A 26,031-nucleotide genomic window follows, 5' to 3' on the forward strand; every position below is an offset into this window, starting at 1 on the left:
AATCACTGCAGATGCTGATTGCAGCCATGAAATTAAGACGCTTACTCCTTGCAAGGAAAGTTATGACCAACCTGGATAGTATATTAGAAAGCAGAGACATTACTTTGCCAACCAAGTTCCGTGTAGTCAAGGCTATGGTTTTTCCAGTGGTGATGTATGGAAGTGAGAGTTGGACTGTGAAGAAAGCTGATCACCGAAGAATTGATGGTTTTGAACTGTGGTGTTGGAGAAGACTCTTGAGAATCCCTTGGGCTGCAAGGAGATCCAATCAGTCCATCCTAAAGGAGATCAATCCTGGGTGTTCATTGGAAGGACTGATGCTGAAGGTGAAGCTCCAATATTTTGGCCATCTGATGCAAAGAATTGACTCACTTGAAAAGACTCTGATGCTGGGACGGATTGGAGGCTGGAGGAAAAAGGGACGACAGAGAATGAAATGGCTGGATGGCATCACTGACTCGATGGAGGTGAGTTTGAGTGAACTCTGGGAGTTGGTGATGGACAGGGAGGCCTGGCGTGCTGTGATTCATGGGGTCCCAAAGAGTCAGACACGACTGAGTGACTGAACTGAAGCGAACCCAGATAAGACCTCTGACAGCTCAGGCCCCTTTCAGAGTCTTCACACTTCTAATTCCCTTTGCTTGCTGCCACTGTCCCTCTATTTCTCTCAAACTAGCTACATTGAGGTCACTGCATAGATGGGTCACCCCACATAGGATGCAAGAATAACAGTCAGGCATCCAAAAGTCGTGGATGGGGCATTGTTCAAAATGGCCTTTTACATTCTGTCAGTAAAATGCTCATCACCTGGGCCTCGGGTATTTGGGTTAAGCATAGACTGCTTCATGCCCAGCTCCCTCACCACTTGGGTCAACTCGGTATATGTATGACATTTACTCACAGTATCCGGGAGCTCTAGCATTCAACCACATGCTGTGGATGGCAGCATTAATCCATTTCATGAAGGTGTGCATTTGGTTAGGACCACCCTACATGAACCGCCCAGCAGTCTGCAAGCTTTGTCTCAATGAGGGGTGAGTGGTCATAGACACTAACCGTTCTATTTCATCCCCAACACATATTATGCTGTCCAGCCCTGTGTCCCAGAGTCCCTGTGACTCATGCTTCCAAGGGTTCCCCTTTTGCTGAAATTGCATACATAAGTCGACCAACTCCACCTGAGTATATTGTCGATATGTCATGAACTCAATCACATTCAGGCCCCCTTGAGGATGTCCCCTTGGGCTCTAGACTGCTCATGCTTCACTTTCTGATGCACAATGGACCTCACTGCCAAGCAGGGACCCGGAGTCTCATAATGATCATCATCAGTATCACTTACAGCCTCACTGTCAGAGATGCTGGGTTCTTCAAGGCCATGGGGTTCTTGCTCTAATGCCAATATACTTTACTCTAGTTCTTCCAAGTTTCTCTGCACATTATGCATCTGCACAGCATCATGGAGAGCACTATACATATTCACGTTCAGGGCAGTCAGGAAAATCTCTCCCATGTTGCAAGTGGCCATCTGTGCCATCTTGTTTGGCAAACAGGAACTCATCTCCTGTAACACCTTTTCAATGCTATCTGGTGAACTGTCCACTGCTTCCCAGCCTTCCACCAGAGCCCATGCTGAGAGGATCACAGTTGCACAGTACCACATCTAGTGGAGCCTCAGGCTTTTCTAACTGCTGGGTATCCTGTCAACTATTCTTCTGTGGAGCCTCAGGCTCCTCTTCCTGCTCGGTATCCTGCTGACTATGCCAACTGTATTGCTGATCCTGCTCATAGTGCCAATTGTCTCACTATATCTCACTGTGTGCACTGTTCCCTGAACCCGTGGGTAGGCAAGATGTGAGCTAAGAGGCTGGAAGAAAATTCATGGAACTGTAGGAACTGCAGATGCATTTATTCTCTTCTGACTGGCACAGCAGCCATAGCAGTATACATAACATAACACATCATATCCACATACAACCCATGACCAAGTGAATGCCTTGTGACATACATGTGCAGTGCTATAAGTGATTTCAGCTGTTATATAATCATTATTTACGAAATGTGGGGCAAGAATGAGAGGCCGTGAGGTGAGAGTGCATGAGGTGAGAGAAGACCATGCCTTCTTGGCTACTTTGCTCTTTCACTATATATATTCATCAAAAAGCAATTATAAATGGGATACAAAATTTCAATATGTACTAATAAAAAGATAGATGCAACTTTATTGCAGAGTTAAAGTATGGAATTCTAAGTAAGCTATTTAAAATCCTAAAAGATGATACTGTTAAAGTGTCAGCAAATTTGGAAAATTCAGCCGTGGACACAAAACTGGAAAAGGTCAGTTTTCATTCCAATCACAAAGAAAGACAATAGGAAAGAATATCCAAACAATAGAACAACTACATTCATTTCACATGCTAGCAAGATAATGCTCAAAATCCTTCATGCTAGGCTTCAGTAGTTCATAAGCAAGAACTTCCAGACGTACAAGTTGTATTTAGAAAGCAGAGAAACAAGAGATCAAATTGCCAACATTCGTTGGACCAAGGGAAAAGCAAGGGAATTCCAGAAAAACATCTGCCTCTGCTTCATTGACTACACTAAAGCCTTTGACTGTGTGGATCATGACAAACTGGAAAATTCTTAAAGAGATGGGAATAATAGACCACTTTACCTGTCTCTTGAGAAACCCATATGCAGGTCAAGAAAAAACAGTTAGAACTGGACATGGAAAAACAGACTGGTTCAAAATTGGGAAAGGAGTATGTCAACGCTATATATCGTCACCCTGTTTATTTAACTCACATGTACATAGTGAAAAATTCTGGGGTGGAAGAAACACAAGCTGGAATCAAGATTTCTTGAAGAAATATCAATAACCTCACTTATGCAGATGATACCATCCTAATGGCAGAAAGCAAAGAGGAACTAAAGAGCTTCTTGATGAAAGTGAAAGAGGAGAGTGAAAAAGCTGGCTTAAAACTCAACATTCAAAAAGCTAAGATCATGGCATCTGACCCCATCACTTCATGGCAAAGAGATGGAGAAAAAGTAGAAACAGTGGCAGCTTTTATTTTCTTGGTTTCCAAAATCACTGCTGATGATGACTGCAACCATGACATTAAAGACATTTGTTCCTTGAAAGAAAAGCTATGACAAACCTAGAAAGCATATTAAAAAGCAGAGATATCACTTTGCCAACAAAGGACCATATAGTCAAAGCTATGGTTTTTCCAGTAGTCATGTATGGATATGAGAGTCGGACCGTAAAGAAGACTGAGCACAGAAAAACTGATGCTTTTGATCTATGATGCTGGAGAAGACTCTTGAGAGTCCCTTGTACTGCAAAGAGATCAAACCAGTCAATCCTAAAGGAGAGTAACCTTGAATATTCATTGGAAAGACTGTTACTGAAGTTGTAGCTCCAATATTTTGGACACCTGTTGCAAATAGCCATCTCTTGGAAAATATCCTGATGCTGGGAAAGAATGAGGGCAGAAGGAGAAGGGGCTGACAGAACATGAGATGGTTGGATGGCATTACCAACTCAATGGACATGAGTTTGAGCAAACGCTGGGAGATAGTGAAGGACAGGGAAGCCTGGCGTGATGCAGTCCATGGAGTCACAAAACGTTGGACATAGCAACTGAACAACAATGGACAATGAATAAATAAATAAATACCAAAATAACTTAGAGCCATTCTGTACAGCTAATTATTTACTGAAATATTCCACCAACACACAGCAATCACGCATGCTCAGTCATGTCCAAGTCTTTGTGACCCCATTGACTGTGGCCTCTCAGGCTTCTCTGTCCATAGGATTCTCCAGGCAAGAATATTGGGATGGGTTGCCATTTCTTCCTCCAGAGGATCTTTATGACCCAGGGATCAAACCTGTGTCTCCTGCATTGGCAGACAAATTATTTACCACTGGGTGACTTGGGCAGCCAACACACAACATACACATGCACGATAATAAGGAATGGCAAAGTGCAAACTGCATACAACACTGAGCACTATTTCCATTGTCGACCTCAGTTTCGGTTATTTTAAGATTGGTAGTTGAGTGGATGCCTCAGAATGCAAGTTATTTACTGAAACCCTAGATATAGCAGTAGCACTGACCACATAAGCAAAATTTCCAGACTAGTGAAAAATAACAACCACTGACATCACTGAGTATACTGCTGTGCACTAGAAGGAAAAGATTAGTTAAAAGTGTTTGTCTTTTTATTTGTCATCTCTCTATTCAGCTATAGCACATATTTTAAACTATTATAAAAATAGCAATCTGCAAGTTATCCTTGGATAGACTCTTCAAACTCAGAGTTTTTTCTTATAGAATATAGAAGTACAGGTACTTTCATTTATGCTAACTGTATTTTGGACCTGACAAGAAATTTTCCTGTGATTCGGTGTAATACTTGCCACGATTCAACCACTGTAAGTACTGATTCAGTGTTGGTCAGCCATGGTCAATTGAGGAACACTCAAATTTTCAATTGTTTAAAAGTGTGTTTATGTCATAAGCAGTTCCTTATTGAAACACCTTAGTGTGAAAATATACATACCATTTGCAGAAAATAGAATTGAAGACTCCATAGAGAAAAATAACGAATGAAAAAGGACAATCACTTACCTTCCCCTTAATTTTGCTGCACTAGATAGCATGATGAAAACTGGTAGGTTAGGTGGATTTTAACACATGCAGATTTTTCTTTGTTTGAACATTGAAATGGTGGCATTAGCATAAATGGGCTTAATAAATGTATCTACAAGAAATAAAATTCTTATTCATATAATATATTAATTCATATAATTCTTATTCAAAAAATCATCTTAGAATCTCAATTACAGCTTCAGGTAGGATTTTATTTATCCCCTTCATATTTTTAAAGGGCATAAAATACATAGTTTAGAAAAAAATAGTGAAATTAAAACAGCCACTAAATTTTGTTTGCATTTGACACTAAATGTTACCATTTTCCATATTTTTTCCTCTAGCTTTCATGATACAATACCCTATATAAGAAGAACCAAAGAGACTGACTAAAGCAACAGCATCACAATGCAAACTTCAGGCTATTATGTCATGCTGCATTATCAACTGGAAGATGAGATTAAAGCCTCACAAATATAATTTCTAAAATTTTAACCTTTTACTATTAGATCTTTCTAGAAGAAAAAATGTCTATCTGTTCAATAGTCCTTTATTTTTGTTCTATTTGGGATAAGAATAAGAGGAGACTATTCTACATTTGATTACAGTACTTTCCCACAGAATGTTCCAATCAAATATTAGTAAGTGGTTATATTTGAAATGTTGCATATTAAACTATGTTTATAAAACTCAAAGTTAAACACAATTTTAAAAGACTTCTCAGGGATGGAAAATGGTATAGACACTTAAGGAAAGAGTTTGACGGTTTTCTGAATGTTTAAACATAGAATTACAATCAGTTCAATTCAGTTCAGTTCAGTCGCTCAGTCGTGTCCGACTCTTTGCGACCCCATGAACCACAGCACGCCAGGCCTCCCTGTCCATCACCAACTCCCAGAGTACACTCAAACTCATGTCCATCGAGTCGGTGATGCCATCCAGCCACCTAATTCTCCGTCGTCCCCGTCTCCTCCTAACCCCAATCGCTCCCAGCATCAGAGTCTTTTCCAGTGAGTCAACACATCGCATGAGGTGGCCAAAGTATTCGAGTCTCAGCCCTAGCATAAGTCCTTCCAATGAACAGCCAGGATAGATCTCCTCTAGAATGGACTGGTTGGATCTCCTTGCAGTCCAAGGGACTCTCAAGAGTCTTCTCCAGCACCACAGTTCAAAAGCATCAATTCTTTGGCAATCAGCTTTCTTCACAGTCCAACTCTCACATCCATACATGACCACGGGAAAAACCATAGCCTTGACTAGACGGACCTTGGTTGGCAAAGTAATGTCTCTGCTTTTTAATATGCTATCTAGGCTGGTCATAACTTTCCTTCCAAGGAGTAAGTGTCTTTTAATTTCATGGCTGCAATCAGCATCTGCAGATATTTTGGAGCCCAAAAAACAATATGACCTAGTAATTCTATGCTGAGGTACATGCCCAAGTGAAATTAAAATGTATGTGAAATTAAAATGTATATTCATATGTGAATGCTCATAGCAGTGTTAGTGCAAAGATCCAAAGAGTAGAAACAACCCAAATTTCTATCAACTAATATATGGATTAACAAAATGGTATGTAACCATACACTGGAATAAAGCTAGTGGAGGTGATGGAATTCCAGATGAGCTGTTTCAAATAATAAAAGATGATGCTGTGAAAGTGCTGCACTCAATATGCCAGCAAATTTGGGAAACTCATCAACCACAGGACTCCAAAAGATCAGTTTTCATTCCAATATCAAAGAAAGGCAGTGCCAAAGAATGTTCAAAATACTGCAAAATTTCACTCATTTCACACTCAGCAAAGTAATGCTCAAAATTCTCCAAGCTAAGCTTCAACAGTACATGAACTGAGAACTTCCAGATGTTCAAGCTGGATTTAGAAAAGGCTAGACATCAAATTGCCAACATCCATTGGGTGATCAAAAAAGCAAGAGAATTCCAGAAAAATATATATTCTGCTTCATTGACCATGCTAAAGACTTTAACTGTGTGGGTCACAACAAACTGGAAAATTCTTCAAGAGATGGGAATACCAGACCACCTTACCTGCCTCCTGACAAATCTGTATGCAGGTCAAGGAGCAACAATTAGAACTGGACATGGAACAACAGACTGGTACCAAATTGGGAAAGGAGTACATCAAGACTGTATATTGTCACCTTGCTTATTTAACTTATATGCAGAGTACATCATGTGAAATGCTGGACTGGATAAAGCTCAAGCTGAAATCAAGATTGCAGGGAGAAATGTCAATAACCTCAGATATACAGATGACACCACCTTTATGGCAGAAATTGAAGAGAAACTAAAGAGCCTCTTGATGAAAGTGAAAGAGGGGGGTGAAAAAGCTGGCTTAAAACTCAACATTCAGAAAACTAAGATCATGGCTTCCAGTCCCATCACTTCGTAGCAGATAGATGGGGAAACAATGGAAACAGTGAGAGACTTTATTTTCTTGGGCTCCAAAATCACCAGATTCTTTCCCAGCTGAGCCACAAGGGAAGCCTGATGGTGACTGCAGCCATGAAATTAAAAGATGTTTGCTTCTTGGAAGAAAAGATTTGACCAACCTAGACAGCATATTAAAAAGCAGAGACATTGCTTTACTGACGAAGGTCCATCTAGTCAAAGCTATTGTTTTTCCAGTAGTCATGTATGGATGTGAGAGTTGGACCATAAAGAAGGCTGAGGAGCTCCAATCCCATTCTGCCTCCTTCAGTAGCTGTCAAGCCCCTGGTTGTCACTGTGACTGCAAGTTGTTGGTTTTCAAGGCTACTGAGAGTTTTTATGATGAAAGTACATTGCATTTTGTCAAGTGCTTTTTATGCATATTGACATGCTAATAAATTCAACTAAATCTGAAGATCTAATTGGCATTATTAAATGATTCGTAAATTGGGCAGTGTCTCCCATAGCAAGCAGAGAAATATTTTGCAGAGCTGTACAAAATTCAAGGCTTTTATAGAAAGAAGGGTGGGACAAGAAAGTTGTCAACAAGAGAAAAATAAAAGTTTTTTGGAGAAAAATAAGAGTTCCTATGCTAACGTCTTCTCATTCTCTGAGCTTCAGCTCTTTCAGTGACTAGGCCCGCAGCTAATGAGAAAGAAAATCTTCCTCCTGTTGGAGTAAAGTTGCACCTCCTGTTTGGGAATGTGTTTGTCTCTTCAGATTGGGGTCTGTAATTAATGTTTCTTCCTATTTGGGGTAATTGATATTGAGTGGCAGGGTGTAAGAACTCCCTCTACATGCTTTCCTAGTTCCAATTTTAGTTTGTTCCCTTTTTATAATCTTCACAGTTTCACCTCTTTTGGTCAAGATCTTTCTCAGAAAGCATCACTGATTATGAGTCAGGTTTACCAAATTCAGTAGATTTCAACACTCAGTGCCAGGAAGGACCTTTCCTGGGTGTCATGTCTCCCGTGGGAGGAAAAGGAGTACATGTACGAAATGGCTTGAGGCCACATGTGAGTAACAAGGAAGGGTGATAGGGAGAACTTTCGGATATCCTTATTGCAAGTCTATATTTAGTCAAGTAGGCATCGTTGGAGATCATCTCAAAGTACTGAGATAACATCACCGTATTAAGCATGTCGTTTACACAAAGATTTGACAAACAACAAGTACAGAACTTAAAAACAAGTATGCAAAGCAGAATTAAAAATAACATAACAACCCAAATTTGCTTCAAATATCATTTCTACCACCCATCTCGTAAAAAAATAAATAAATAAACTGAATAATTTGAACATCCATATGACTGTATTAACTCATGAATCAGGCAGCATCTCATCTAGCAAGCAGAGACATACTCAAAGGGGTTGTACAGTGTAGAAAATTTTTACAGAAAGGAGTGTGGGACAAGGAAGTCATCAAGAGAAAATTGAAAATTTATTGGAGAAAAGTGAGAATTCAAGTGATTCACTAGGGCTCTTCACTGGCTGACCTCCATTATTTCCATTGGCTGAGCTTATTGCTGGGCATGAAAGAAACCTTCCTTCCTCCTTCAGGAGTAGCAAAGTAGTTGTGCTTCCTGTTTGAGAGTGTAAGGTATATTTCTACCAGTTGGGGTCTGTAATTGACACTTCTTTCTGTTGGGGTCTCTAATTAATATCTTCCTGTCTGAGGTAACTAATGTCAAATGATAAGGGATGAGAATTCCCTCTACAGGCCTTCCTGACTACAATTTTAGTTGATTCAGTTCAGTTCAGTCGCTCAGTCGTGTCCGACTCTCCGCGACCCCATGAACCACAGCACGCCAGGCTTCCCTGTCCATCACCAACTCCCGGAGTACACTCAAACTCATGTCCACAGAGTCGGTGATGCCATCCAGCCATCTCATTCTCGGTCGTCCCCTTCTCCTCCCGCCCCCAACCTTTCCCAGCATCAGAGTCTTTTCCAGTGAGTCAACTCGTCGCATGAGGTGGCCAAAGTATTGCAGTTTCAGCTTTAGCATCAGTCCCTCCAATGAACATCCAGGATTGATCTCCTTTAGAATGGACTGGTTGGATCTCCTTGCAGTATAAGGGACTCTCAAGAGTCTTCTCCAACACCACAGTTCAAAAGCATCGATTCTTCGGCGATCAGCCTTCTTCACAGTCCAACTCTCACATCCATACATGACCACGGGAAAAACCATAGCCTTGACTAGACGGAACTTGGTTGGCAAAGTAATGTCTCTGCTTTTTAATATACTATCCAGGTTGGTCATAACTTTCCTTCCAAGGAGCAAGCGTCTTTTAATTTCATGGCTGCAATCAGCATCTGCAGTGATTTTGGAGCCCAAAAAAATAAAGTCTGACACTGTTTCCACTGTTTTACCATCTATTTCCCATGAAGTGATGGGACCAGATGCCATGATCTTTGTTTTCTGAATGTTGAGCTTCAAGCCAACCTTTTCACTCTCCTCTTTCACTTTCATCAAGAGGCTTTTGAGTTCCTCTTCACTTTCTGCCATAAGGGTAGTGTCATCTGCATATCTGAGGTTATTGATATTTCTCCCTTTAGTTGATTAGTTTTTAGTTATTAGTTTTCATAGATATAATCATGTGTTTTTTCTTTTTTAGCCTGATTTTTATGTAATCAATTATATTAATTGGCTTTCTTTTTAAAATTAATTTTTATTGGAGTATACTAACTGATTTTCGACTGTTGAACCAGCCTTTTATACTTGGTATAAGTCCCACTTGGTTGTGGCATATAATTATTTTTAAACATTGTTGGATTTGGTTTGCTAATATTTTGTTAAGAATTTTTATATCTATGTTCTTGATAAATCTTTGTCTGTAGTTTTTTTTTCTTATAATTTATTTGTCTCATTTTGGCATTAAGGTGATGCTGACCTTATAGAATTCCCTCTGCCTCTGTTCTCTGAAAGAGATTGTAAAGTGTTGACATGACTTTTTCCTTTAATGTTTGATATAATTCATCAGTGAACCACCTGGGGCCTAGTGCTTTCAGTTTTGGAAGGTTATTCATTATTAATTCAGTTTCATTAATAGATATAGGTCTCTTCAGATTGCCTGTTTCTTTTTGTGTGTGGTTTGACAAATTGAATCCTTCACGGAATGACGTTTCATTTAGGTCGTCAAATTTGTGGGCACAGAATTGTTCATAGTATTACTTTATTATCCTACTAATGTCCATAGGATCTGTAGTGATATCCCTGCTTTTATTTCTGATATTAGTAACACGTGTCCTTTTTCTTTTTTTCTTTATTTTCTTTTTATTTTTATTGGAGGCTAATTATTTTACAATATTATATTTTGGTTTTATTTTATTTATTGATTTCTTTTCTTCATTGACTTTTGCCCTACTTATATTAATATCTTTTCCTCTGCTTACTTTGAATTTAATTTGTTTTTCTTTTTCTAGTTTTCTAAGTTGGAAGGTAAGACGATTGCTTTAAGATCTTTCTTCTTTTGTAATATACGTATTTGATGCTATAAATTTCCCTCTAGTCACTGCTTTTGACAGGGTGAATTTTCATTTTTATTTGGTTCAATTTTTAAAATATTCTCTTGAGATTTCTTCTAAATAAGTCATGTTATTTAGAATTGTGTTGTTTAGTTTCCACATCTTTGGATTTTCCAAGTATCTTTCTATTATTGATTTCTAGTTTAGTTCCCTTGTGGCCTGAGAGAAGACATTGAATGATTTTCTTGAATGCCATTGTGGTATGAGAGGAGCAGACATTGTACGATTCCTATTACGTGTGCTGAAGTGTGTCTTATGGCCCAGAATGTTGTCTATCTAGGTGAATGCCCATGTGAGCTTGAGAATGTGTATTCTGCTGTTGAATGAAGTAGTGTATATATGTCCATTATATCCAGTTGATTGATGGTGTTCAGTACAATGATGTCCTTACTTATTATCTACCTACTATATCTGCCCATTTTTAGTTGAGAGGTGTTGAAATCTCCAACTATGATAGTGTATACATCTATTTCTTCTTGCACTTCTATTAGTTTTTGCCTCATGCAATTTGATGTTTTGTTGGTAGGTGTATACATGCTAAGGACAATTGCCTTCTTAGAGAATTGACCTTTTTGTAATTATATAATGCCATTCTTTCTCCCTGATAATTTTCCTTGCTTAGAAGTCTGTTCTGTCTGAAATTAACATAGCTACTCCTGCTTTCTTTTAGTCACTATTAGCATAGCATTTTTTTCCTTGAACCATTTACTTTTAATCTATATGTATTTTTAAAGTGAGTTTTTTATAGACAATATATACGTAAGTCTTGCTTTTTGATCCACTTTAACAATCTCTGTCTATTAATTGGTGAATTTAGACCATTGAGGTTCAAAGTGACTATTATTATAGTTGGATTAATATCCACTGTTTGTCACGGTTCTCTAGTGGTTGCCATTATTCTTTATCTATTTTTCTGCCTTTTGTGGTTTTATTGGAGCATTTTATATGATTTTTCTTTTCTTAGTTTTTTTTTTTTTTTTTTAGTGATTGCCCTAGAGTTTGCAATATATTCACAACTAATACACTTCCAATTTCAAATAACACTATACCACTTTACAGGTAGTATGAGTACCTTTTAATAACAAAATAATCCTTATTCCAGCCTCCCATTCCCTGTATCATTGCTGCCATTCATTTCACTTCTGTGTAAGCATATATTTCGGCATAAGTTTTTAAATTTTTTATACAAATAATTTTAGTAAATTCTGGGTTTCCAACTGGATCAAATTATGAGCCGTCATATAATCCTACCTAACTAAATAGGTGGGTAGATAGATACGCATATATGTAATTTAATATATAAATGTTAAAATACATTATATATATTAAAATATAGTTCTATATTATTTTTTACCTTTTATTTTCTCTGCCTATATGTAGTTGGGTTTGTTTTTGTTTGTTTGTTTGTTTGTTTTGTTTTGTGTTTCTTTAAATCGGGCTTCTAGTTGCTAACAGCTGCAGTTTCTAGTTTCTGTTTCTGTCTTTGACTATTAACTCATAGTGTGGACTTTCTAGGTGGTTACAGGAAAATGGGGGAGAAGGAAGGGGCCTGGTGGCCTCCTCTAGGAAGCCATTTCTTGTTTCATTTTCCCAGTTCATTTCCCAAGGATTGGGATTTGAATCCAGAGACCTATCACAAAGTTATCGGTGAAATATTGCTTGAAATATCGGTCCCTTCTTATTGTTTTTTTTAACAAAATCTTTTCAAATAGCTTATATATCTAGGTGGATGAAATTTCTTTCTTTTCTTCTGTCTTTATTTTTGTCTTCCAACTGTCTCCCAACTTTTATCTTTAAAGTGTTTTTTATCAGATAAACTTCTGGTATCCCTGAGTTGCCCTGTTGATAGATAGGCGCCTCCCTTTCTAAGGTGTCCTAATTGACCTTTGAGGTGCTTGGATCCAATTTCATGAGAGTAACAGTGGCCTTATCAGTAACTTTGTGTCTCTAGATTTTGAGCATAAGGCCCTAGGTGTGCTAGTGAGCAGCAGTACTCAATAGGCATTTTATATACTGAATCAGTTGCATGACCTACTTGGGGGTTTTAGGTGGGGCAAGGATAAAGCCTGGATGAAGCACAAGCTGGAATCAAGATTGCAGGGAGAAATATCAATAACTTCAGATATGCAGATGACACCACCCTTATGGCAGAAAGCGAAAAAGAACTAAAGAGCCTCTTGATGAAAGTGAAAGACGAAGGTGAAAAAGTTGGCTTAAAACTCAACATTCAGAAAACTAAGATCATGGCATCTGGTCCCATCACTTCATGGCAAATAAATGGGGAAATAATGGGAAGAGTGAGAGACTTTATTTTGCGGGACTCCAAAATCACAATGCTTGCTCCTTGGAAGAAAATCTCTGACCAACCTAGACAGCATATTAAAAAACAGAGAAATTACTTTTCCAACAAAGATCTGCCTAGTCAAAGCTATGGTTTTTCTAGTAGTCATGTATGGATGTGAGAGTTGGACCATAAAGAAAGCTGAGCACTGAAGAATTGATGCTTTTGAACTGTGGTGTTGGAGAAGACTCTTGAGAGTCCCCTGGACTACAAGGAGATCCAACCAGTCCATCCTAAAGAAAATCAGTCCTGAATATTCATTGGAAGGACTGATGCTGAAGCTGAAACTCCAATACTTTGGCCACCTGATGTGAAGAACTGACTCATTGGAAAAGACTCTGATGCTGGGAAAGATTGAAGGCCAGAGGAGAAGGGAACAACAGAGGATGAGAGGGTTGGATGGCATCACCGACGTGATAGACATGAGTTTGAGTATGCTCCGGGAGTTGGTGATGGACAGGGAAGCCTGGCGTGCTGCAGTCCATGGGGTCGCAAAGAGTTGGACACGACTGAGTGACTGAACTGAATTGAACTGAGGGATAAAGTGTCCCTTCACCTTCTCCTTTTTCATTTACAAATATTCTTGTGCCCTATTGGGTCAGGGGACAAATTGCTACAGCAGCAAGGTATGCAGCAACACAAAAGTTTATGTCCAGAATTACACATTTTTGGGGGTTGCCTTGCCATGGTCCCTAAGGTGAACGTCATTACACTGACTCTGTGTGTTCCTTACAACACACAAGTACCTCTGAATAGTATTTTCCTTCCACTCAATATATCAGGCTGAAATATATAGGAAAATAGCAACCCAGTTTCCTCTACCACTTGTCTTTTTTGCCTGATCAACTAATCAGGTCCATCCCATAATACTTGAAGGGAAGTCATATCTCACTTTCTTCAGAGGAGCCTTCCATAAGCTTAGCCAAGGAATCCCTTCACAAGTGCTGTCCAGGTATCTAAGGAATTGACTAAGCTCAGACCAGAACCTGAGGTTGAGTCAGCTTTTGAATTCCAAAATTTAGGCTGAGAACTCATGGCAACTCCCAATAATTGGAACAGTAATCAGAGCCATAGCACAAGAATATGTCAACAAGCAGAGACACTATCCCAAGCAGTCTGATAGAACCAGTCAGTAAGTCAAGAACAGTCTAATGATATACCATTCCAGTCTGAGGCTAAACCAACCTGACCACTGTGCAAAATGTTTTAGTACAGGTTTTATTATTTAGGTATAATAAGGCCAACAGATCAGGAGATGATTGCCATTGAAAAGATAGCTTGTTATACTTACAGATTCCAAGAGGATAGAGCATCCTTGTCGTGAGGGTCCACACAAGGAAGCATGAGGATGGGTCAGAACGCAGAGGGAAATGGGGAAGCTGAACAAGAGCCTTCATTGAGATTTCTTCAGTAATAAATAGTCAAGCCAGGGTTTGCAGATTTAGGATTGGCTAATTTGTATAAATTTAGCAGGCTCTGGGACCTAAGAGCTGTCCCTTGCTATCTGGTATCTGGTCCAGGGGTGATTAAAGTAGGCTGATAATGGCCTAGAGTGCAAGAGCCTGATAAAAGAGATAGTTAGGTATGGGCTGTAAATTGTTTTGTATACGAAAGGCTCGTTCATGGGTAAGTGGTATATGCTTTCTAGGATTTGGCTAAGCCTGTAAGGGGCAGTCCCTCCAAAGTCAGCAAGGCCCCAGGTATCAAAGTATCAGAATACAGAAAATGTAAGGCATGGTTAATACAGTAAGTTATATACATATCAATAGAAGGACTTCTCAAAGCCTTAGTAGACTCCTATATATTATTAAGTTGTAAGACAGAATATACACTATTTTATAAATTATTATTACCCATGGAATATTGTGTGTGTGTGTTGGAGCCATTGATGAGACTAAAGTTCTAGGAAACACTGGGAAACACTAGATTAGAATAACATTATCCCTTAAAGAAAAAAAAAATTATTTGGGGAGTCCTTATTTTTCTCAATGGATTTTAAGTACTCTGAGTATATTTATAGTGTCTATTTTGGAATATACTAGTCTTACAGATCTAGGATACTATGTGTCAAAAACAAGACAAGCCTTAATGTAATGCAATGCATTATATTTCAAGATAGCAAAAAAGTTCATAGTCTGATTTTCAAAATTAATGATTTAATCACATGATGTTGGGGTCTTTTGGACTGGAGACCTGGTGATCCGGAGACAACGGTAAGAGTGAAAGAAAGAAAGAGGCTGATTCTCCCTAATTTAAGCAGAAAACCAATAAAGTCCTTGGCACAGGACTTGCGTCTCCCACGAAGGCACTGGGCGCCCTCTCGAGGGGGAGTGAAGGCACGGGGTGCCTTCTCAAGACAGAAGCCCAGGCAGGAGAGTGGGCAAGACGGGTCTCTACGCTCTAAGGAATCAGCGGAGGAGAGAGAGAGAGAAAGAAAGAAAGACACGGGGACCCAAGCTCCGATGGACCAAAGGTACTTTAATGATTTCTCTGTGAGTATATAAAGGCTGTGGTACAAGAAATTTCTTTCAACAATGATAAAGATCAGAAAACCAAACGTACAGCAACCGTTACCAAGGGAACCAGGGGTTAATAATGGTCACAAGGTCAGGAGACAATCCATATCTCAAGGAAAAGGGGGAAGAGACTAAGCAGTTTTGTCCTAAAGAGAATGTTTACTAGAGGAGATCCAAGCCTGTCTCACACAATGACCCCGGTTCCTGGGAGAAGCTTGCTTACTTAACTTGAAAAGAAACAAAGGACTTGTGAGAAACAGCACGTAGGAATCCTCCTTATAAACACTCCCTGACAACATCGTTTTTTAAATTGTATTATGTAATGTTTTGAACTTGAATTTCCTTTCAGATTGTTTCTGCAAGTCCAACCTTCCAATACAGAGGTGCTCATGTTGTTTCTGATAAGTTTGTCTATCTTCATCCTATTGATCCAAAAGTTCAGGAAGAGACCAGAGACAAAAAAACAACAGAAATCAACCATAGTCTCCCATCAACACACCGGAGAAGGTATCAGTGGGACTTAGGGATTATAAATCAGGTGGTAATGGTGACCACACATCTGCCGCCCCCCACCCTGTTGCCACTAACTAGAGAGTTAGAGAAAGTACTGCCTTTATAAGACCAAAATTTTCATGGCTTCTTCACCTAGAGAAAATATCAGTTAAATCTCCAAGGGTGGCAGAATCTCAACTCTTAGAAGTTACAAGAATTTCCAGTCCAGAGAAAAGGTAGAAAGGCACAATACTTGTTGCTGGTGTGTCTGGAAATGAAGAGCTAGGTGATGTAGAAATTCCAACTTTGAAATTCACTGAGCTTATACACCTGGAGGCTTTAATAAATAAGTGTTCACCATCCTCAGAAAACAGTCATCCAAGGACCCCAAGAAATCTGTTGCTGAAATCTCCAGAAAATGCACAACCCCCAGGAAGTGATGACCTGGAAGTAGCAAGAAACATGTATCCTTTTAGAGAAAGACCCATTTTCCGGGGTTCCTGGGAAGAGCTTTTAGAGGCACCACTGAACAGTGAAGGACTCCACATACTCCAAACTACTCCTAGAGAAGAGAGAGAGACTGACTACCTGCAGCTGCCAAAAGAGGAGGAAAATCACGCAACCACCTCCCTCAGGGGTCACCATCTCCATGTTTAGCAAGGACTTTTCCCCACTGCTTCCCCAATGCCCTAAGCTCCAGAGGCAGCACAGTCACATCTTGCCACGATATAATGATGGCAGGAGCCAAAAAGTAAATGGACCTGAGTTAACACTAAACCCAGAAGAGACATGCTTCCTCTTTCCAGGTAACCACAATTTGCTTATAAGTGGTAAGATTTTCAAACTCGCTATGACTGCTTTTATAAATCACATAATAAGTTTCCAGACAAGGAGACTTATTTTCAATTGAAGGATAATTGCTTTACAGAATTTTGTTGCTTTCAGTCAAACTTCAGCATGAATCAGTCATAGGTATGCATACATCCTCTCGCTATTGAACCTTCCTCCCATCTCCCTTCCCATCCCACCCCTCTAGGTTGATACAGAGAACCTGTTTGAGTTTCCTGAGTCACACAGCAAATTCATATTGGCTATTTTACATATGGTAATATAAATTTCCATGCTACTTTCTCCATACATCTCACCCTCTCCTCTCCCCATATCCATAAGTCTGTTCTCTATGTCTGGTTCTCCATTGCTGCCCTGAAAATTAATTCTTTGGTAACATTTTTCAAGATTCCATATATATGCATTAGTATACGATATCAGAGAAGGAGAATTTCATCAGTGAACTTTCAAACTCACCACCTGGAAATCTGTTTCAATAAAACATTAGCTTATTCTAAGAAAAATATTTGGTGGTTATAGCTTGACTTTAAGTTATATAAATTCAATCAGATCCCAGTATCAACCACATGAAAATAAACTCTTAAATATAGACTGGTTATAACTTCAGAAATTTTTATAATGGTTGAACCATCTCATCTTACACCCCAGAAAATACGAGTTTTTTGATATAATAAAATTTATTTATTTTATTTTTGGTTGTTGTGGGTCTTCATTGCTGTGCAAGGGCTTTCTCTTGTTGCAGAGAGCAGTGTTACTCTCTAGTTGCAGTGTGCAAGGCTTCTCATTGCAGTGGCTTCTCTTGTTGTGGCATGCAGCAGACTCAAGGCACATGGGCTTCAGTAGTTGCAGCACGAGTGGCTCAGGGTGTCTAGTGAATGGACCCAGTTGTGGTGGCTAGGTTTAACTGCTCCACAGCATGTGGAAGAGCCTTCCGAGACCAGGGATGAAATCCATGTCCCTTGCATTGGCAGGCAGATTTTTATTCACTGAACCACCAAGGAAGTCCAAGAGATTTTGAATAGTCTTTACCAAAAATAACTTCTAGTTAAATGAGTAATCTTGAGAAAATGACATTGCATCATAGTTTTTAACCAATAGAATAGAATATTTTACCACTTAGCACACTCATCACCCAGGAACTAAATAACAGAGGATTAGATTAGAAAATGAAGGAGATAATGGATCTCATCCTATTGTTTAAAAAGGAAGAAGAAAAAGAAGAAGGGGGAGGAGAATCTCTCCACTTCTTCCTGCATATGTGCACCTTAGTCTCCAGAAAATATTGACAAATGAATGATTAATAGTATAGCTTCTTCCTGCTTAAAAATAATATTAAATGAAATATTTAAATGTATTTATTAGTGTGCTTTATTGTATTTTATGTAAAATCTTAGGTTGATCTTTGCTATTAACTATAAGGTAGCATTTTTGTTTTTATCATTAACAGCTATTTAAACATGCACATCAATGCTACTATGGATAGCATATAGTATTAGGAATCTTTAATTTAACTCACGTTAGTAGCCTACCCCATAATTTCCTGAAAATGGTGTCATCAGTCAGAAACCTTTCATAGAAGTAGCCCCACCAAACTATCAAAGGTAGTTCCAGTATCTGGAATCTAGCCCAGAGTTTGTCTGGAAATCATAATCTGGCTATTAGGTAATTTATTTCTTTTTCTACACATATTTAGGGCTCCAAGAGGTTCTTTATCAGCAATTGAAATCCAAGTATAATCCAAAGTCAGCTTAGATAATTTCATTTTATAATTGGCTCAATCTCAGTCTTACATTCAATCCCCTCCTCAAGATTCCTGCAGATTCCTGTGTACTTCCGTCCTATGATTGCCACTCTCTCTGATTTCATGTTACCACTGAATAAACTCTCATACTGCCAAAGAAATAAAATTGAATATTAAATGTCTTTGTTCCTAAAAGCCCTTCAGCCACCCACCACTATAATTTCTCATTGGCTAATACGTTTTTGTAGTCCACCTCCCATCACAATGTTACTTAACTTCTCTCTTCCTCTCCTTCCATACCCTACTATATTTTCCATTACCCCAAATTCCTGGTCATTGTGTGGGACTATTTAGCCAGACTTTTACTTTTCTCTGTCCATCTTTTCACCCAAAAGAACTTATTAATATATTTTTCTAAACAAAAGATTACATAATGTGATATTATTGTCACATAATTTTAAATCATTAAAATGATTGAACTGAGATCAAATTTGGGTTTATTAGTTTCTCATTCCTATTCATGGAGTTTTTCTTTAAAATGAAAATCAATCTTTAATCATTTAAAACTGACTTTTAACTTTGTGTTTTAGAAAATGCAAAGGAAAGTGACAGTTGAAGAGGCCTGGCAAAAGTCCATCTTGTCAGCTTCTGGAGACCATCTTCCTATCAATCCAAGTTTTGAGAAATCTTTTGTAATAAGGGATACAGTTGTAATTCCTGGAGATAGCCTTATGCTCCCCAGAGGCAATGGTAGACTTCCCAGGAATAATGTCATCATCCCCAGGGCTAATGTTGGGGTTCCCATGGGCCATGTTAGGGTTTCTACGGATAATGCTGTGGTTCCCAAGAGCAAGTGTGAATTCCCCATGGGTAATGTTAGGGCTTCCATGAATAAAGCTAGGATCCCCATGGATAATTCTGGAGTTCCCAGGGACAGAGGTGGTGTCCCCCTTGTTAATCTTGAAGTTCCTAAGGGAAATGGTGGCCTTCCCAGGGGAAGTAATATTGGAATACCCATGGGTAATGTTGAAACTCTCAGGAATAATGTTGGAACTTCCAGACATATTGTATCCTTTCCACTTATTGAGCTCTCAAAGATAGGTGAACCCAATTATAAAAACTGACACGTTACAACGCTGTCTAAATAGTTAAAAGAGCATACCAAGACACTAAACATCAAAACAGAGCTGTATCAAATTTTACAATCCAAAATAGTAAATGAAAAATCTTAATTAAGAATGTATAAATAAACATATAAATACATTTATTATAGATGTCTTTTATTGGAATTTTTGGAATCAGATTGGAATCTACTTACTAGTTTATTCTGAATGGTTATGCTTTATTAATCTGTGGAATAATATAATTGGAAGGGACGAATTGTGGAGGATTAAAACACTTACTTCATCAAGCCTATATTTCTATATATGGTAGTAAAGAGATAGTGTCTATCTGTTGCCAAACAAAATAACTACTAACCTCTAAATAATATTGAATATTTCATAGTCCCCCAAACTTCAGGTTTTCTTGGATATTTTGATGGGCAAATGAAAGTGATATCATAGTTATCAAGTTATCTGGATGACTCCAGCTTAATGCCCAAGAAGCTTATTAACTGAAAGTTAAGGAACCAGAAGACTTGGCAGAAGATTCCTGAATACAGTGCATTTCTGTTATGACCTGTGAAGAAAATTCACTAACAAGAGTATATAAACCTACATACTTATTTCTGTGACACATATCTGGAAAAATTGTAAATATTTACTGGATGCCTTAAAAATACAAGGAGACAAAACTATAGAACTATAAATGTATACGTGGTTGTGATGTAAATAATATGGATCCAGGTAAAACAACACTAACAGCACCACAGGATACTTAAAATATTGCATGCTAAAACATGTCTTTTAAGGAAATTAACTTTGCTCATTCTTCCCAGTTACTAGTTTTGCAAAAAAAATACAAGACAGAAGTGAGAAATTAGTAAAACATTTTACTAAATTACTGAATAGGATGCCGTTCTCAGAAGAAAGAGGACCACTTTTAATGTTCCAGGTGATCAATATTGTATTCAAATTATGCAACCATCAGTTCAGTTCAGTTCAGTCGTTCAGTCGTGTCCGACTCTTTGCGACCCCGTGAAACACAGAATGCCAGGCCTCCCTGTCCATCATCAACTCCCGGAGTTCACTCAAACTCATGTCCATCGAGTCTGTGATGCCATCCAGCCATCTCATTCTCTGTCGTCCCCATCTCCTCCCACCCCCAATCCCTCCCAGCATCAGAGTCTTTTCCAGTGAATCAACTCGTCGCATGAGGTAGCCAAAATATTGGAGTTTAAGCTTTAGCATCAGTCCTTCCAATGAACACCCAAGATTGATCTCCTTTAGAATGGACTGGTTGGATCTCCTTGCAGTCCAAGGAACTCTCAAGAGTCTTCTCCAGCACCACAGTTCAAAACCATCAATTCTTGAGCGATCACCTTTCTTCACAGTCCAACTCTCACATCCATACATGACCACTGGAAAAACCATAGCCTTGACTAGACGGACCTTGTTTGGCAAAGTAATGTCTCTGCTTTTTAATATGCTATCTAGGTTGGTCATAACTTTCCTTCCAAGGAGTAAGCGTCTTTTAATTTCATGGCTGAAATCAGCACCTGCAGTGATTTTGGAGCACAAAAAAATGAAGTCTGACACTTTTTCCACTGTTTCTCCATGTATTTACCATGAAGTGATTGGACCAGATGCCATGATCTTAGTTTTCTGAATGTTGAGGTTTAAGCCAACTTTTTCACTCTCCTCTTTCACTTCCACCAAGAGACTTTTTAGTTCATCTTCACTTTTTGCCATAAGGGTGGTGTCATCTGCATATCTGAGGTTATTGATATTTCTCCCAGCAATCTTGATTCCAGCTTGTGCTTCTTCCAGTCCAGCGTTCCTCATGATGTACTCTGCATATAAGTTAAATAAGCAAGGTGACAATATACAACCTTTACGTACTCCTTTTCCTATTTGGAACCTGTCTGTTGTTCCATGTCCAGTTCTAACTGTTGCTACCTGGCCTGCATACAAGTTCCTCAAGAGGCAGGTCAGGTGGTCTGGTATTCCCATCTCTTTCAGAATTTTCTACAGTTTATTGTGATCCACACAGTCAAAGGCTTTGGCATAGTCAATGAAGCAGAAATAGATATTTCTCTGGAACTCTCTTGCTTTTTTCATGATCCAGCGGATGTTGGCAATTTGATCTCTGGTTCCTCTCCCTTTTCTAAAACCAGCTTGAACATCTGGAAGTTCACGGTTCACATATTGCTGAGGCCTGGCTTGGGGAATTTTGAGCATGACTTTACTAGCGTGTGAAATGAGTGCAATTGTGTGATAGTTTGAGCATTCTTTGGCATTGCCTTTCTTTGGGATTGGAGTGAAAACTGACCTTTTCCAGTCCTGTGGCCACTGCTGAGTTTTCCAAATTTGCTGGTATAGTGAGTGCAGCACTTTCACAGCATCATCTTTCAGGATTTGAAATAGCTCAACTGAAATTCCATCACCTCCACTAGCTTTGCTCATAATGATGCTTCCTAAGGCCCACTTGACTTCACATTCCAGGATGTCTGGCTCTAAGTGAGTCTAATATCTTCTGTTTCTGTTAGATCCCTTCCATTTCTGTCTTTTATTGAGCCCATCTTTCCATGTAATATTTCCTTGGTATCTGTAATTTTCTTGAAGAGATCTCTTGTCTTTCCCATTCTATTTTTTTCCTCTATTTCTTTGTATTGATTGCTAGTTGAAGACACAGGGTGAATGATTAAGGTGGTCATGAAAGGCCACACTGGCAGCAACTGGTAATTATCTTGTTCCATTTCTTATAAAAAATAACTTTTTTATTTTATTTTATTTATTTATTTTTCTTTTTAAAATTTTTTAATTTTAATTGGAGGTTAATTACTTTACATTATTGTATTGGTTTTTGCCATACTAGCTATAAATAAATTATTCACACTGATGAAAAGGTCTTCTTAGGTTTTTATTGTATTATGATAATATTAAACATCACTGGACATATAGCAGGTGGCTTCTGCTACTACAAGAATTTTGGAATAATATTCTCTCTAAAATATAGCAAAGTTTTAAGTCATGGCATCCAATCATGAGTTAATCATACTAAAGAAATCATTGCATATGTTCCTTCAAACTTGTTGATAAGACAATTTCGACTGCAACAACAATCAAATGTGTTTGCATAAAAGTCTCCTGGAGAGTCAGATTAAAAGATAAATTCTGAGGCTAGATCCTAATACTAAAAGAGAATCTCAAGGGATGGGACATAGAAAAATCTATATTTTTATTTTGAAAGAACCACATAATTAGAAAAAATGTGTTAGTATAGTAGAAAACATTTTTATCTCTGGGACATTAAAGAAAATACGTTTTTGAGTTGCTGACCAGATGCACAATCACCCTTGAATAATTTAGTGTGTATTTCCTATAAACAAAAGCATTCACCTCTAATCACAATGCTGCTAAGTCACTTCAGTCGTGTCCGACTCTGTGTGACCCCGTAGAAGGAAGCCCACCAGGCTCCCCCGACCCTGAGATTCTCCAGGCAAGAACACTGGAGTGGGTTGCCATTTCCTTCTCCTAATCACAATACAGCTGTCAAAATCAGAGACCTACTGGACCTTATACAGGATCCTTCAAATGTCTCAATAATGTCCTCTATTGCAGAGTATCTAATTTAGAATCACAAGTTGCATTTGGAGGCTTTCCAGGTGGCTCAGTAGGTAAATGATTCCCCTGCAATGCAGGAGACACAGAAGATGCAGCTTCAATCCCTGGGTTCGTAAAATGCCCTGGGGAAGGGCATGGCAATCCACTGCAGTATTCTTGCCTGGAGAATCCCATGGATAGAGGAGTCTGATGGGCTAAAGTCCATAGGGTTGCAAAGATCAGGCACAACTGAAATGACTGAGCATGCACACATGTTGCATTTAGATTCCAGGATACTGTAGTCTCCTTCAACCTGGATCAGTCCCTTATTCTTTCCTTGAGTTTTAAGACTTTGATTCTTTTAAAGATTATAAGAGTTTCTTTAAATGTTAAATGTGGATTTTTCTGATTTTTCCTCATAATTAGGATCAGGTGATGCATCTTCAGCAGGTATATCACAGGATGTATTGTACTTATCATTGTATCCTATCAAATGACACACAAATTTAATTAGTTTCATTTAAGCATTCTGTTCCTCATCAAATTTTTTCCACTTATTTACTTATGTCTGTAGGGATACATAGCTTCTGATTTTAATGAATGATTTATAACCCACCACTATCACTAACTTTATGCACAAAATGTCCTTCAGTAAATCAGTGAAAGTGAAAATGTTAGTCACTCAGTCATGTCTGACTCTTTGTGACTCCATGGACTGCATCCAACCATACTCCTCTGTCCATGGAATTCTTCAGGCAAGAATACTGGAGTGGGGAGGAGGTACCAAGATGGCGATGTAGTAGGACAGGGAGAACACTTTCTTTCCCACAAATTCATCAAAAGATCATTTGAATATTGAGCAACTTCGACAAAACAACTTCTGAACACTGGCAGAGGAAACCAGGCACCGAGAAAGGCAGCTCAATTTCTTCAGAAGGAGGTAGGACAAAATATAAAAGACAAAATCAGAGACAAAGGATGTAGGGATGGAGACCTGTCCTGGGGAGGGTGTTGTGAAAGAGAAGAAGTTTCCAAACAGAAGGAAACCCTCTCACAGGCATGTCTGTGGGGAGTTTTGGAATTTCAGAGGGCAATATAACTGGGAGGAAAAAACAAACAAATACAGAATATACACCTCTCCCCAACTAAAATTGGAGATGAAGAAGTGGCACAGATGCCCACCTCTGCCACCAGCCAGTGGTGGCTGGGCAGAGAGGCCCAGGCTGCATCATTGGTTCTTAGGGTAAGGACTAGACCTGAATACCCTGAGGACAATCTGAGGAAGCTAATGTGAGATAGCAACCCAAACCCTGGGATTTCCAGAGAGACAAAAAAAAAAAAAAAGAAAAAGACGTTTTCTGCAAAATGCTCTAATACCTCACAGTAACCCCTGGCTTGCTCACTGAACAAAAGATTGAGTAAACGCCAAAGGAGAGCAAGCCGGTGGCCCATATAGGGCCCTCCCTCTTCAGAGGCAGAGAGGCAGGTATATGACAGCCAGAGCCAGAAGGTAGGAGGCTGCCGCAAACTAGGACCCAGAGACTGCATCTTCCACAAAACTGTGAGCAGGCTTGCAGTTGCTAAACACGTCTTCCTGGGATCTTGGACAGTTGACATTTGCCAGGAATGTCACAGCCTGAGATCGGCTCCCAAGAGGAGATGCACAGCATACCTTGGAAGTGCTCTTGTGGCATGCCTGGGAAATCTAGCTGCCAGGAATGGGGAGGTGAATAAGATGCATGGCCCACCTGTGACAGTACACTCACCAAGCACCCGGTCACCCGAATGCTTGGACCTGGTAAGGGCACAAAAGACACAGCCCATCTGGGTCTGTGCCCTTGCAGAGCACCTGAGTACCTGAGCAGCTTAGACCTGGGAAGTGCACGAAACACAGGGCCCAATTTGGACAGTCCCCTTGCAGAGCACCCTGGAGCCTGAGCAGTGTGGACCCGGCAAATACATGCTACCTTGGGTGGTGGCAAGCCCAGTGTGGTCCATCCACTATGAGCACTCCCTACACATGTAAGCGGTATTTGTCTGAAGTGTCCCTCCATCCCCACAACACAGTTGAACAAGTGAGCTTAAATAAGTGACCACATTTGCCCCCATCTGTCAGGGCAGAAATTAGACACTGAAGAGAATTGCAGAGGAAGCCAAAATAAGCAAAGAAGAGGGAACTGATCTGAAAGTAACAGGTGTAACAGATTAAAACTCTGCAGTTAATACTGAGACTCTGCATTTGAGGGGCACCTATAAAACAACAGCGGAGAAGGCAGTGGCACCCCACTCCAGTCCTCTTGCCTGGAACATCCCATAGACGGAGGAGCCTGGTAGGCTGCAGTCCCTGGGGTCGCTGAGTCAGACATGACTGAGCGACTTCACCTTCACTTTTCACTTTCATGCATTGGAGAAGGAAATGGCAACCCACTCCAGTGTTCTTGCCTGGAGAATCCCAGAGATGAGGGAGCCTGGTGGGCTGCTGTCTCTGGGATCGCACAGAGTCGGACACGACTGAAGCGACTTAACAACAGCAGCAGCAGCATAGAACAACAGACTGGTTCCAAATAGGAAAAGGAGTACGACAAGGTTGTATATTGTCACCCCGGTTATTTAACTTATATGCAGAGTAGATCATAAGAAACACTGGGCTGGAAGAAGCACAAGCTGGAATCAAGATTCCTGGGAGAAATATCAATAACCTCAGATATGCAGATGACATCACCTTTATGGCGAAAAGTGAAGAGGAACTA

At 39.4% G+C, this 26,031-nt stretch overlaps 1 pseudogene; it reads left to right on the plus strand.

Moving 5' to 3' along the window:
• The first annotated feature begins 2,059 nt into the window (after positions 1-2,059).
• Positions 2,060-25,374, plus strand: LOC148773352 (uncharacterized; annotated as a pseudogene).
• The last annotated feature ends 657 nt before the right edge of the window (positions 25,375-26,031 follow it).

Source organism: Moschus berezovskii, chromosome X, assembly GCF_049115385.1.
Source record: "Moschus berezovskii isolate FMDL1 chromosome X, NW_MosBer_1.0, whole genome shotgun sequence".
In the NCBI taxonomy this organism is placed as follows: domain Eukaryota; kingdom Metazoa; phylum Chordata; class Mammalia; order Artiodactyla; family Moschidae; genus Moschus; species Moschus berezovskii.